We start from the raw sequence: 14,770 nt of genomic DNA, 5'->3' as shown, positions 1-14,770 counted from the left end.
TAAAAGTATTTTCCCCCTTCATTCTTCACAATCATGATTCATCTCACAGTACACATAGTTAGAAAAGTCAAACTTTGTGACCCTATATATCTTCGATGGATGTATCCCTTTGAAAGATTCATGAAAGTCATCAAAAACTCTGTGAGGAATAGATATCGTCCAGAAGGTTGTATTGCCGAAAGTTATTTAATAGAAGAAACTATTGAATTTTGTTCTGATTTCTTATCTGGAGTGGATCCCGTTGGGCTTGGGACTCGCAAGTCACAAGACCATTTAGACACTTCAAATATTGGTAGGTCGTTGTCCATGGGAGTTCCATTCAAACCTGAACAAGAACTTCTACGCCAAGCTCATCGATATGTGTTGGAAAATACAATTGATGTTCAACCATATATGGAGTAAGTTTATTCATTGATTTCTTCATTGTTTCATTCACTTTTATATAATTAAATCTAACTATATTACAATGTTTGAATGATGACTACAAAGAAAACATATGAAGGCTTTGCAACTACAATATCCGAACAAGTCTAAAAATCAGAAATGGCTTCAAGTGGAACATAATCAAACTTTTATACATTGGTTACGAGAAGAGGTACAGTGTTGAATCTTGTAATTTAGTTATACATGTTATGTGTTGAACTTGAAATAAGAATTCTTGTGGTAGGTATCAACTGAGCTTGAAGTTGGAAATAGTGGAGTTTCAGATAACTTAAGGTGGATTGCTCATGGCCCTCATCCTATTGTTATTACATATAGTGATTATGCAATAAACGGATGTCGCTATCACACAAAATCTTCTGAGAAGGGTCGAAGTGTACAAAACAGTAGAGTTAGTTTAGTTGCAAGAACAATGCAAATGTCTAGTTCTAAAGATAAAAATCTCGTCATTGGAGATATGTCATTCTATAGAGTGATACAAGAGATATAGGAACTCAATTATAATACGTTTAATGTTCCAGTGTTTAAATGCGATTGGGTTCAAAATAGTGGTGGTGTTCGGATCGATGAACTTGGTTATACTTTAGTTGATTTAAATAGAGTAGGACACAAGTCAGACTCATTTATACTAGCAAGCCAAGCAAAGCAAGTGTTTTATGTTAAGGATCCAAGTGATGTTAGATGGTTAGTTGTACTCACTCCACCACAAAGAGACTTTGAAGATAGATATAATGACGACGAACTTGGTGATACAATACTCCGGTGTGAAGGAATACCCAATGATATGTCAGATGTCTATTTAAACAATGATTTGGATGAAAATGTCTCAACGTACGTAAGGTCAGATTGTGAAGACACATGGATACCTACATAATATTATAATGGTGTGTTCACAATGTCAAACAAGTAGACCATAAGTTTATTATGTTCATTTATCTAATTTCATTATTTATTGTTTAAAATTTGTATATCATGCTAATTTGTTCTTCATTTTAATTGACAGCTTCGCATAATATAATATGGACAATCTTAATGAAGAAGTGGGTGTCGGTGAATTGAATGCAACAGTTGAAGAAACCCCAAAAGAGTTGAAGCGACGACGAGGACCTATTATTATGTTTGATGTAACTCGCATTAGAAGTTTGAGAGACAAGAAGGTGGTCAGGTACAATGAAGACGGAGCACCTATTGGTGAGAATGGAGCGAATTTAAAGTCTTTCATAGGGTCTGCAACCCATTATCATGTCCCTATCACATATACGTCTTGGAAAAGTGTACCTGCAGAACTGAAAGATAAGATATTCACTACAGTTGAGGTATATATAACTTTAATGTCCTTATTATATTTGATAATGTTCTTGTTGTATGGACACTTGATTAAGTACTTTTAATTATTTAGGTTGCATTCGTCATTGATCCAAGATCTAGGAAAAACGTTCTCCAAACTGTAGGTATTTCGTTTTGTCAGTTTAAGAACTGGCTAACAACGAAATACATCATGCCGCATAAAGATGAACCACAATTGCTTCAAGTTCCACCTGAAAAGTATTCCTTCATTGAGCCAAATCACTAGGAAGAGTTTGTAAGGTCAAGGTTATTCGAGACCTTTCAGGTATGAATAATTTTTATACATGAAAATCATTCGGAATAATATTTGCTACTTTCTCATTAACAAATACATTTGGATATAGGAAAAAAGACAATTACAACAAGATAGACGATCGAAGAAAAAATACAATCATAGAATCTCAAGGAAAGGGTATGCCAATCTTAAGGAAGAAATGGTAAGATGTTTAGATGTTTAAGGAGGAAACTCCCATTTTTGTAGTTTGTTCTTTCTTTGTTGCCGAAGAAACCTTATAGAATTTGGGATGTCTGGTTTGATATCTGGTGTAATGCTCCTCTTTGCTTGTGTGGTTGCCGAAGAAACCTTATTGTATGACTTTGTCATTTGGGGGGGGGGGGGGGGGGTCGTATAAAAAGTTCTAAGTAGAATTCTTCTAAAGCTTTGTCATTTGGAGGGGAGGGGGAGGGGGTTGTTTGTTTCTTGTAAAGGGTTGCATAAAAAGTTATAACTAGGATTATTGTATCTCTTTGTCATTTTCTTTTGGGGGGGGAGGGGGGGTTGCATAAAAAGTTGTAAGTAGGATTCTTCTAAAGCTTTGTCATTTGGAGGGGGGGGGGGGGGGGGGAGTTGTTTGTTTCTTGTAAGGGGTTGCATAAAAAGTTGTAACATGGATTATTGTATGACTTTGTCATTCTTTTTTTTTTTTTTTTTTTTTTGGGGGGGGGGGGGGGGGGGTAGGGGGTTGCATAAAAAGTTGTAAGTAGGATTCTTCTAAAGTTTTGTCATTTGGAGGGGGGTTGTTTGTTTCTTGTAAGGGGTTGCATAAAAAGTTGTAAGTTTGTTGTTTGTTTCTTGTAAGTTTGCTTTATACCTAAAATGGAATACAAGCTAATATGTTTATCACTTGAACTCCATGTTCTCGAATGAAGAAGGAGGGTTCAAATGAAGTTTATGTTGATCGAGCTAAAATGTGGAAGAAAGCTCGAGTTGACAAACAAGGACAGTACGACAACGAAGACATTCGGCAAGTCGTCCATAAAATAGTAAGTCATTACATGTAAATCAAACATTTCAATTATCCATTACATAAGCAATCATTTCTATAACTTACATTAATTTTGCTATCTTTTTAGGATGAGATATCAATGAATACAGATTCATCGTCTGTGAATAGACACTGTTCGAATGATGTGTTAACCCAAGCATTGGGTATAAAAGAGCACAATGATCGTGTGCGTGGGGTTGGTGGATATGTTACTCCAACAACGTACTTTCATTCAATTAAGAAAACATCAAAAGATGAGGCGAACATTCTAGTTGAGAATGAAGAACTTCGTAGGCGAGTTAGTGAATTAGAGGCACAAATTTGCTCAAACTTATCTACACTATTGTCTGCACACGGGAGTTGTTCAAGGCCAATAATGTTAGAGGGGATTGAAGAAAAGGGTAAGAGAATAGAAGTGGAATCGTTGGACAAACTAAAAGAGAAGGAAAAGAAAGGGAAGGAGGTGATGAAGGTGAATGAACCAGAGTTGGACGTCTTGAAGGTATGTAATCCACTATTAAACTCGAGTGTCTAATATTCTAAGTCTTACTGAATTTGGATGTTCTTGAATTAGGAGAGGGATTTAATAAAAATGCCTGCAGAAAAAGAAGTTGTATGTGAATCGACATCAACTTTGCCATTAGCGTTGAAGTCGATTCTCAGATATGCTGAGAAGGTAATGGAGAAAGATTCCAGCATCACTTTTTCACTACCCGCTGACCTTTTTGGCATTAGTCGAAAGACTTTTGTGCTTCGAGAGGATATCATTGATCTTTGTAACATGAACGAAGTGAAAACGTTTACATTGGTGGCCTATATGATGTAAGTCAATTTCATTCTTTGCATCTAAATTTATGTATCTCCTTTACGAGTTTATATATTTTGTAGGTACTTGTATTCATCTGTTATTGGTTAGAAAGAAAATGTGCAGTATGTCTTCGTAGATTCGTCCCTAATCTCTTCTGGAAACACACAAGAATCTCGAATTCGAAACTTGTGTAGTAGATTGATGGTGTCAAAACCAAACCAAGTAGTTCTTGCTCTTTTTAATCTCGGGCAAGTTTAGTTAGGGTATTGGTTGCATTGACAATAAAATAGTATTTACATTTTTGTATAATTAGGGGTCATTGGGCACTGCTTGCTATAAATGCGTATGAGGATATAGTGTTTTACCTTGACTCGCTAAGGACGACATCAAAAGCAACTACAAGATATGTAACCGACACGTAAGTTTAATCTTTTATATCATGTAGTGCTGTTAATTCTAATGCATGTACAATATTCTAAGATATGTGCAATCTTATCTTGCCAAAACAGAGCAATAGCGATATTTCACTCGCAAAAGAACATTAATAAAAGCAGAAAACAAACTTTATGGCGAACAGTAAAGGCAAGTATAAATATTTAAATTCAATTGTATTTTGTAAATTACTAGCAACTAAGACTAGTCCGTTATTCTAATTTGTTGTTTTTATAGTGTCCACTACAAGTCGGGAGCACTACGTGTGAATACTATGTCATGAAGTATATGAGAGAAATTGTAAATAGGGGAAGCATTGTCATCTCGGATTCGGTATGTTATATATCAAACTATTTCTTTTGTACGTATAATATTTTCATGAATACTAATTCATTTATTTTGTATGTCTACAAATTGATACACGAAAATCATACTCACAAGCCGAGTTAGATGAGGTGCGGGTTGAGTTGGTAGAGTTTTTGGGTTCGTACATATGATCTAGGACTTATTTGTCATCTTTGAAAATGGAAATTAACTTTATTTTTTGTGGCTGATTTTTTAAAATGTTCATATGGAGGGGAGGGGTTAATTGATATACTTTTGAGACTTTGTAGAGGATTACAGTTTAGGTGAATTGTTGATAGGTGAACTGTTTATATGTAGGGGATTGCCATTATGAAAGTTTATGTATTGGGGATGATATACTTTTGGGCTAGGTTAGTTAATTAGATGATGTTTAGTTCAATTCTTGGAAATCTGTTGAAATTGTTTATATATATATTGGTTTGGTAAATCATATATGAATATGATGCAAAGTTTTGGAAATGATATTGAATGGATGATGTTTAGTTGCCATTTGATGTATATTTGCCGTTTATATGTAGTTGAATTTTTGGACCAGTGAGAGCATAATACAGGAAGAATAATATAAAATAAATTACAATTAAAAAAAATGAAAAATTTCTTGACGGTTTTGAAATTTCATTAACAATACATTTCTTGATGGTTTGCAAATGTCATTAACAATACATTTCTTGATGGTTTGCAAATGTCATAAATAACAAAATTCTTGACGATTCTAAAATGTCATTAAAAAGCACTCTTGATGGTTTCCAAATGTCATGAAAAAGAGTACTCTTGACGGTTATTAAATGTCATGAAAAATGAACTCTTGATGGTTTCTAAATGTCATGAAAAATGCACTCTTGACGGTTTTTAAATGTCATGAAAAATGCACTCTTGACGGTTTTAAAATGTCATGAATAGTCGTATTCTTGACGATTTTCGGACTTCATCATCTCATTCTTGACGGTTCTAAACGGTCATAAAAACGTATCCTCTTGACGGTTCTCAACTGTCATGAAAAATTGAATACTTGACGGTTATAAATTGTCAACGATACCAATTCTTGACACTTTTTACAACCATCAAGAAAATGGCCTTACTTGACACTAGATTCAACGACGGTTTTGAAACCGTCAAGAATACTCATTCTTGACAGTTTAAAACCGTCAAGAGAGTCAGTTTTTGTAGTAATGTGATATACAAAACAGATACAAGCTAAAACCAAAACAAAACCAATGTAAGAAAATAAAACAAAATCATTTAAAATTAGATTCAACTCAAAATACACATCAAAGAAAGTAGAGAAAAATCACAAATGAAGTTAAATTACTCCAATCAACAACCATTATATTTCATATTGAAATTAATGTACTATTGATATCCTAAATTCAAGACTAATAATGGAAGAACAAGACGTTTTTTCATATAAAAAAGGATGATTAGGGCCTTAGAAAGTGGAGGAAAAAATAAGAGATGATCAGAGCATTAAAAGAGAAGAAGAAATAAGTTATTAAAGGGTAATTTGGAAATAATAACAAATTTAAGATCAATAGTATTTTAAAAAGTGAGAATTTCACATTTGTAAAATTTTAAAACAATGTCGTATTTCTTATATATTTATATTCTCAAAATGCTACCTACTGCAATTTCTCATGTCTAAATATATATATATATATATATATATTTATATTGGTGTGTTAATCAATGTGTGTGTATATATATATATAATAATTGATGTTCGGAAATTAAATATCTATATTTGTTGAGATGTTAAATAATCCATGTATGTATTATATATATATATATATATATATATAGGCTAAATTAAAAAATATGTACCTCAACTCTGTTGTTTGTATCACTCAACTTATAAAAGCTTAAGAAGTGCTCTTAAAATTTTGAAAAGAATTTTAAAAAAAATACTTTTACCATTAGTTTTGAATAGAAATCTTTAATGTTTTGTTTGAAAAATATCCCTAGATTATTGAAGGTTTCATAAATACTCTTAACTTTAAAAAAAAAAAAAAAAAACTCTCCTAAATATAACAAACTACGGGAATATTTACGGTTTATTTAACAAAGTCCATAAATTTAGTCATTTTTAAAATATTTCAGATTTACCCTTCCATCTTTTTCTCTGCTATTTTTTATCGTCTTCGATTTCTTCCATTTTTTTTTAGATTTGGGTAACCAAATCTATTTCTTTTTATTCCTCTATCGTTTTTCTTTGGATTGGCCATTTAAATTAGAGTACCAAAAACTAAAAAGATTGAGTACAAAGAATATTGAAAAAAATTGTATTTCTTCTTTTCTTTTTTACAATGGTGTATAAAGAATCCTGAAAAAATTTGTTAGGGATTTAGATTAAAGTAACCAAAATTAAGAGATGGTGTATAAAAAATATTGAAAAAAATCGTCTATATTAGATTTAAAAAAAAAAATTAGATTTGGGGTAAAAAAAATCTAAACGATCATGTAGGCAAATCTAAACGATCGTATACCAAATTTTGAAAAAGAAATAGATTTAAAACCCCAAATGTAAGTGTAGTCAAATCTAAACGATTGTATACCAAATTTTGATATTTTTTTTTTTAGATCTGGAACCGTATAACCAAATCTAAACGACCAAATTTTGAAAAAAAAAATGTTTTAGATCTGGGTAGCTAATTCTAAACGATCGTATAAACAAATTTAAAGTACCCAATTAATTAAACGTACCAAATCACGTTACCAAATATATTACGCGCATTGTTAACGGGACATTTTTTATATTTTACACAATGGGCCTCTGGACTTTTTCCATTTTCGAAATTGTTCTATACAATGTAAATACTTTGTCGCTTTTTTATATTTTTTAAAAGACCCCTTAAAAGTTTTTAAAAATATTCCTATTAATCCAATTTTTACACAAATTTTTTTAGCACCCAAAATGAAAAACCAAAATTTTAAGTTAAAATCATAGTTTTAAATTTTCATCGATGTGTCAATATTTTTATCGATATTTTCACATTTCCATTGATCGATATTGATAATAGGGGGTGAATTGATATTTCCATTACATTGTAAAAAAATCAATGAATTACGAAAAATAAATATGAAAATAACACTAATATAAATATATTATAAATAATAGACATGTTTATTTATTTGAAAATAATAAAATATTTATTTACTAATTTAAATGTATTTTTTGAATTTTTGTTTTTATAACTGTTTTCAAAAATACCCATCGAAATCAAAATTTGTGTAAGATTAAGACTTCGATATATTCGTCAATATCGATATTTTAAACTTTTGTTAAAATATAAAATTTCACAAAATTTCACCAAATTTCAAAAGAATATTGTTCTTAAAACATATTAAAACAATAACTAGTCAAATAGAAAAAAAACTTCACACATTTAGATCTATCATATATACGATCATTGTGTGTTAATTGTCAAATACATTTTGTATTTAACAATTACCTGTATATTAATTACAACAATAACTATTGAGATTTGTTGTGCTAATGATTTATGATAGTGTGTTAATAGTCAAATAAATTTAAAATTATCGTTTAACTTAAAATGTTTATTTTTATTTTTATGGCTGAAAAAACGGATGTAAAATTTGAATCAATAAAATATTTTCTAAAACTTTTTTCTAAGCTCAAGGCTATGTATGAAACTATTCAATAGTTCAAGAATATTTTTGAAACAAAACTTTATTAATTTTCAAGATCTTCACTAGTAACTAAGATTGTAAGAAGATAGTTGGAAGATGCTAATCTGCAAAAGTTACTTGGAAAGTCCAAGCAAGGCCAAGAGGCATAATTTGAGTAGAGCTTAGATGAGACTATAAGTTCCAAGCATCAAAGAGCTTAAACATACTATATTAGAAGAAAGCTCACATTCGATGTATGCTATATCCAAGAAGTACTAAGATTTACAAAATGTTGAAGAAGATATATTGGTGGCTTGGAATAAAGCAAGGGACATTCAAGAATGTTCATAGATGTTTGATATATCAGCAAGTTAAGCTAGTACGCTAGAGGCCAGGAGGACTTCCTAACCCACTACTAGTGTCAGAGTGGAAGTGGGAGCACACTATTATGGATTTCCTGTTTTCGTTACTTCATACTTCTAGTGGATACAATGGTATCTGAGTGATAGTAGATAGACTCACAAAGACAACATGGATCATACCGATTGGAGCGATGCTTACGCTAAATCAGCTATATAAGCTTTACGTCCACAAGGTTGTGAGTTAGTATGTAGTTCCAATATGCATAGTGTCAGATAGGAATTCGAGCTTTACTTCTAAGTTTAGGCCTACTTTGAAGAAGGCTTTGAGAACCAAGTTGTGGTTTAGTATAACTTTTCATCTCCAGATAGATAATTAGTCAGAGAAGACCATCCAGGCCTTAAAGGACATGTTGAGTGCCTGTGTGTTATAGTTTAAAGGGAGTTGTGATATCCACTATCTCTTATGAAGTTTTCTTAAAGTAACAATTACCAATCTAGCATTGAAATAGCCCTATAGAACTCCAGTATGCTGGAATGAATGAAGTATGAGAGCGAAAGTTAGTCGTTCTTGAATTAGTGCAAGCTACGAATGCAAGTGCGTGTTAAGTTGATCAGATAGAATCTTAAAAGAGCCTAAGATCGATAAAATAGTTATGCAGATAAAAGACGAAGAGACTTGGAGTTCAAAGTCGAAGATTAAGTTTTCTATAGTTATCTTTGTAGAAAGGTATTCTCTGCTTCAGATAGAAAACCAAGTTAAGCCCCAAATACATTAGACCTTATCAGGTAATGGAATGAGTTGGACGAGCAACCTATCGACTCGAGTTGACATCAAAACTTGCAAGGATACATGATGGTTTCCATTAATCTATGTAAAGGAAATACATTCCAAATTCATCTCATGGTTGCAAGAGCAACCGGTGGAGTAAAAAAAGACTCGTCTTATGAAGAAGAACTGGTCAAGATTTTAGATAGAAGAGAGGAAGTTCTAAGGAATAAGACAATTCCATTTGTAAAAGTTCTTAGGAATCATCATGGAATAAAATAGGCAACTTGAGAAATGGAAGAACAGATTTGAAGTAGATAACCTATTATTTTCAGCTACAGATTTCTAAATTTTGAGTACAAAATTTCTTAAGGGAAGCTAAAATGTAAACCCTAAATTTATAAGAAGCTAAGTCCTGAGTTTTAAATGTATATACGTAGTTGGGATTAAATAATTAACTTGGGGTGAGATCCATTTGAGGGAATGGTTTCTTTTTTCTTTTTAAAATAAAGGTTGCTAACGATAAAAATACTTAATGGTTGGACAAAGAAGAAATTCATAAACAATTAGGGGTCATTCGGATTAAGGGAAAAGGGATGAGAATAAAATTGTTAGGAATAAATTATGCTTGGGAATATAATGCATGAGAATAAGATGTCTAAGAATTAATTATAAGTATGTAGGTTGTGTTGGAAATGCTACACAGTCGTTTACCCTACAACTTGCTACACGATCGTTTAGCTTTCTACACAATCATTCAACCTATTACACAATTGTTTAGTTTTCTATATGATTGTTTACCCTCTTACGTGATCGTTTATATTTATATACGATAGTTTACCTTCTCACGCGACCGTTTAGCTTTCTACCTTCAAATGATCGTTTACTTCTAACATGATTGGATAACTTTCCATGTGATCGTTTACCTTTCTACACGATCATTTAACAAAATCCTCCTTCAAAACTTAGTGAAAACAGAATGATAATGATTTTGAATAAATCATTCAAATTAAAACGGAATTAAAGTCGTTAATATACAGATCCACAAGAAACAACAATAACCCCATCTCCCCAAAACATCCTCCACAAGCAAACAAGATCAAAACAAGAAATTAATAGTGAAAAGCTTCCGTTTCGATCTCTAAGCTATGAATCGGCTAAATGAGAGAAGTAGAAAGAGAGAATCAAACCAATATGATGCTTCAAGTGACGACGGATTGGAGAACAAGATACCACAAAAGGGAATTGATTATAGGTTAAATAAGAGACGATTAATCAGGTTAGAAAGATATTTCAATTTATAACAACTTTTATGAAGGATACTCGAACTGGAAATGAAGGGAAAGAGATGAAACAGTAGGTACAATACAAGGGATTGGTTAATTCGCAAATCTGGAGTAATCTTTGATGTTGGAAGCGGTTTGAGGTATAGAAAATGAGTTAGGAACTGAAATTTTGAGATTAGTAAGTTAAAGGACTTCTCAACAATTGTATGACGAATGTAAAAGCTGATTCTTGCTCAAAATGGCTGGAGATATAAGGAATACAGGTTTGTACAGAATATAAGAGAGCTTGTTTTGAGGCCGTTTTTTATCAATCCAAGCAATTCCAAAGCTCCACATTCATAGGTTAGTTAGTTAAGAAGTTTTTATGAAATAAATTTGAGGTAATTTAGTTAAGAAATGAGGGAGATAGACTCATTTTGGTGAATGCTTGCTGCTGCAAAATTCACATGTTTTACATGAGAGAACTTCCTTTACTTTGAGGAGGTCGAGAGCATTTTGAATGCCCAATTCTTTAGAGAAAATTGCTCTAACTGTGGTAAAGAGGTTTACATATATTAGCTTGATTGATTTGGCTGGAAATAAGGTTTTTGGATAACTAAAAAGTGATCAAATAATTAGTTGAATTAAAGAATTTTCTTAAGCTAGGGATGGAAGATGACTCTTGTATGTCATTATTTGCTTACCGTTAAAGTGAAATAAGAAGATTATGAGGCTATGTAGCTAAGTTTCATTACTCTACTAATTACTTTTAGGATCTATAACCACTTGGGAAAAAATCACACATCAAACAATTTTCTCTGTTATTGACCTATCCCTCCTTAAGGTACACACATACTCCCCGTTGGCTCATTCTACAAGTGTGACAAGCAAAATATGTGTCAAGTTTAAAATTGGGCCGTGATGGATGATAAGATTACTGTGGCCTGTGGCCAAATAACGTCAGCTCTTATGGTTCTACTATGTAATATGCAACATTCCATAGCTCCTCATACCCATCCCATTCCAGCATAAGCAAGCACAAGAATTTGAAATTTCCCAAAACCCATGGATACAAGAGCTTCGTCAATGGTGTACCTCGGACTTTCACCTCCATCCTCCACCTTACAAAACAAGTACTCCACACTAATTTCAGATATGAGAGAATTTTCCAGAAATATAGAGATCTCATTATACTCTCCTAATAATAGTTTAAGTTGATCAACTTTCATAAAAAAGCTATCAATGTCTATGGTGTTAAAAACAAACTTCAAACAATAACTTAGAACTCAAAGACTTAAGATGTTCTGTTGCTTTGAATGACTAATATTAAGAGATGGCCTCAACACAACTTGAGGCCATAAAACCTTCTTGCAAACTTCTTGATGTATTGGTAGACTTGTTTTTATCTCTAGAATATCAAATTTGAGAAGATGACATTTAATATTACTTGTTCTCATCAAGATGAGAAGATGACAAGTAATGATACTGGCCTATCTAGAATACACCTAAGTATCTTTTAACCTAAAATATTTATAACAAAAAAGAAAACAATTGGAAGTTAGAATACAAAATGCTAAGATATTGATAAATTTATAGATTGCATAAAAGCGGGATATAAAACACAAACTAGCATCTTTGGAGGACACATGAACCACCAAATAGACTGCACAAAAAGAAGAAAAGAAGAATCAACAATATACGAGCTAGAAACTAGCACAAATGCCTTGAGAGAGTAAGCATAGGCTAAACATGAAACAGACTTGATTGAGAAACATCGGCCTTTTCAAACAAGAGAAATAAATATGTAACAAGAAGTTGTGGAACATAACAGTAACCATAGAATTCGAACAAATAGGATAATGTAAAAACTATTTTCATGTAGAAAAGGTAACAAGACATGTACTATCTACTACTTCATAAATCAAAATTTTCCTAGTTGCCAGATTTCCGGGAAGACATGTACTTCTATCAACCAGTTTTCTCTTTTTTCTTTTTTCTGAAGCTAATGGACCCTAGCTCCCAGTCCCCCTCCAAATGCATTTTGCATTCAATAACAAAATCGTGTAAATACAATGCATGGTCGCTCCTTCTCGTCTAAGTCTCTGTTTAAGGTATTATACAAATTTGAAACAAGCACTAGTGAAGAAGAAGAGGAAGTACGGTGACCGTATTTTGGAAACCATAGAATCTACCATCAAGGAATTCTATGGAGCAGGAAAAAATGGAAGCAACAGTAATGACAGTAACGATTCTGGAAAATGAAGAAGAGGCGGAAATAAAGATAAAGATGAATATTTAGATGAAAATGATGCCACTAAAAGCTTTGATCGATCAAAGAAGAGGGCAACAAATATTCAGCACAAAGATCCTAAAGTCCACAATTCTTCTAGGCCGGAACATCCAGATCAATTATTTGACAGTGAGCTGGATTTCGATGACAGTCATTATGAAATTCGTGACTTGGAGCTAAACAATAACTTGGATCATGGTAATAATGGAAGAGTGTTACCTTCATGGTCATAACAGAAATTCTGGTTAGTAACTATATAGCTTTAGATGGAAAATTTATCATTTCTTAGGTTGTTTTGAATGGAATATAATTGAAGGTGAAGCCATCCTGGGGAAGGTGAAGAGAGTTTTGATTTATACAAATGGTGCTTGAAACTTGGAACAGAGCAATAAAATTGAAATGAAAACCAACCTTTCACATGTATGAAGCTTCAGCCTTCAACTGCAAGGTTGCAACTTGAGAATCAATGGCAAAAAATTCAAATCTCAAAGTTGAAGATGAAAGGATTGGTGGTAAAAGTTCAAGAGAGAGCCTCAACAAATGTTGCTGAGATTGTGTAATCACTTTCTAGGTGATTGATGCTAATTAATATGTGTTAGAATTAGTATGGCCCAAATGCTAAGGATTAGTGTGTAATTGTTAGTTTATGTTTGATTAATAGATGAAGAAGAGCTGACTCTTCAAAAAACTGTTAAGTACACATTCGACATTTTGAAAATGAAATCCACAATTTTAGCAGCTGCATCTATGTCACAGAGTTACATATATAATTTTTACTAGAACTTTTGGATGGGAATTTCCAAGACCTGGAGACATCTTATTCCCATTTCCCAATTACTTAGGTCGTTCATTCAAAAAGGACAAGCAAAATCTTTGACTTCATCATGTTGGAGCTTTCTTATGGATATGGAACCTTAGACTTGAAGACATGATTGTACAACCTATAAGCACTTAGAAACCAACCTACAATAATCCGGAATCAACGAATTGTAGAGAAAAAAGGAAATACCAGAGATTCAACTTCAAATTAAGAAATAGAAACAAGCATACCAGCAATAAAAGGGTCAGCCGTGCGCAATGTCTCGAAATCAAAAACAGCTAAGTCATGGCCACTGTTCACGAGCATCGTCAGAGTGGGTCACCGTCAGACGTTCGGGTGGAGCCATTCGCGTGGAGTCTTTCACTCGTAGCCGTTCTAGTGTAGCATCGCGTCGTGGGTCACCGTCAGACGTCGGTCGCCGCCGAAGGTCACCATCAGCCGTCGTCGTTCGTTGCGAACAGTGGAGATGGAAAATGGGGTTTTGGGTAGTATTGTGGAGAGAGAAAAAAATGGGGATTTAGATTTTTTTTTAATTCTTTAATGAATCGTTTTTTCAAATAGGTCATTTTAGCACCTAAAATTATTTGACCCTTGTAACTTGTTAAGTATCGAGGGAAAAATAAAATATGCATTTTTCAGCTTTTTGGTTATTCTTAATCTTTTTTGGGAAATTGCCAAAAATAGGTTAAAAAAAGACATTTAAATGAATTTTGGGACAAGTTTTTCAAAAGAAAGACTTTTAGGACAATTTAGGTGTGAATGGACAAAAATGCCCTTCATTAAATTTCTATCGCTCTCTATTGATTTTTCGCCTACCCACGTTCGCTTTCCCTTCTCTTTCGCATAGAACACCTGAAGTAAAAAAAAAAAACATCTCCTTTCGTTGGCTTTTGAAATTTCCCGCTCTGCTCTTCGAAGATACTCCGACTGTTCGTCTGTCGTCGGTCCTCCAGTGCATTTCGTCGCTTCTCCTTTTCGAACCTA

General features: G+C 32.8%; 1 long non-coding RNA gene across 1 annotated transcript; it reads right to left on the bottom strand.

The window, feature by feature from the left end:
- Positions 1-11,401: 11,401 nt before the first annotated feature.
- On the bottom strand, positions 11,402-14,445 carry LOC103500211 (uncharacterized). The gene is made up of 2 exons (XR_539993.3): positions 14,017-14,445; positions 11,402-11,797 (listed from the first exon to the last, which is right to left on the bottom strand). It is a non-coding gene; the product is annotated as an uncharacterized LOC103500211 (long non-coding RNA).
- Between the last annotated feature and the right edge of the window lie 325 nt (positions 14,446-14,770).

The sequence above is a fragment of the Cucumis melo genome, chromosome 12, assembly GCF_025177605.1.
Source record: "Cucumis melo cultivar AY chromosome 12, USDA_Cmelo_AY_1.0, whole genome shotgun sequence".
Taxonomy (NCBI): domain Eukaryota; kingdom Viridiplantae; phylum Streptophyta; class Magnoliopsida; order Cucurbitales; family Cucurbitaceae; genus Cucumis; species Cucumis melo.
This window is presented reverse-complemented; position numbering and strand designations above follow the sequence as displayed.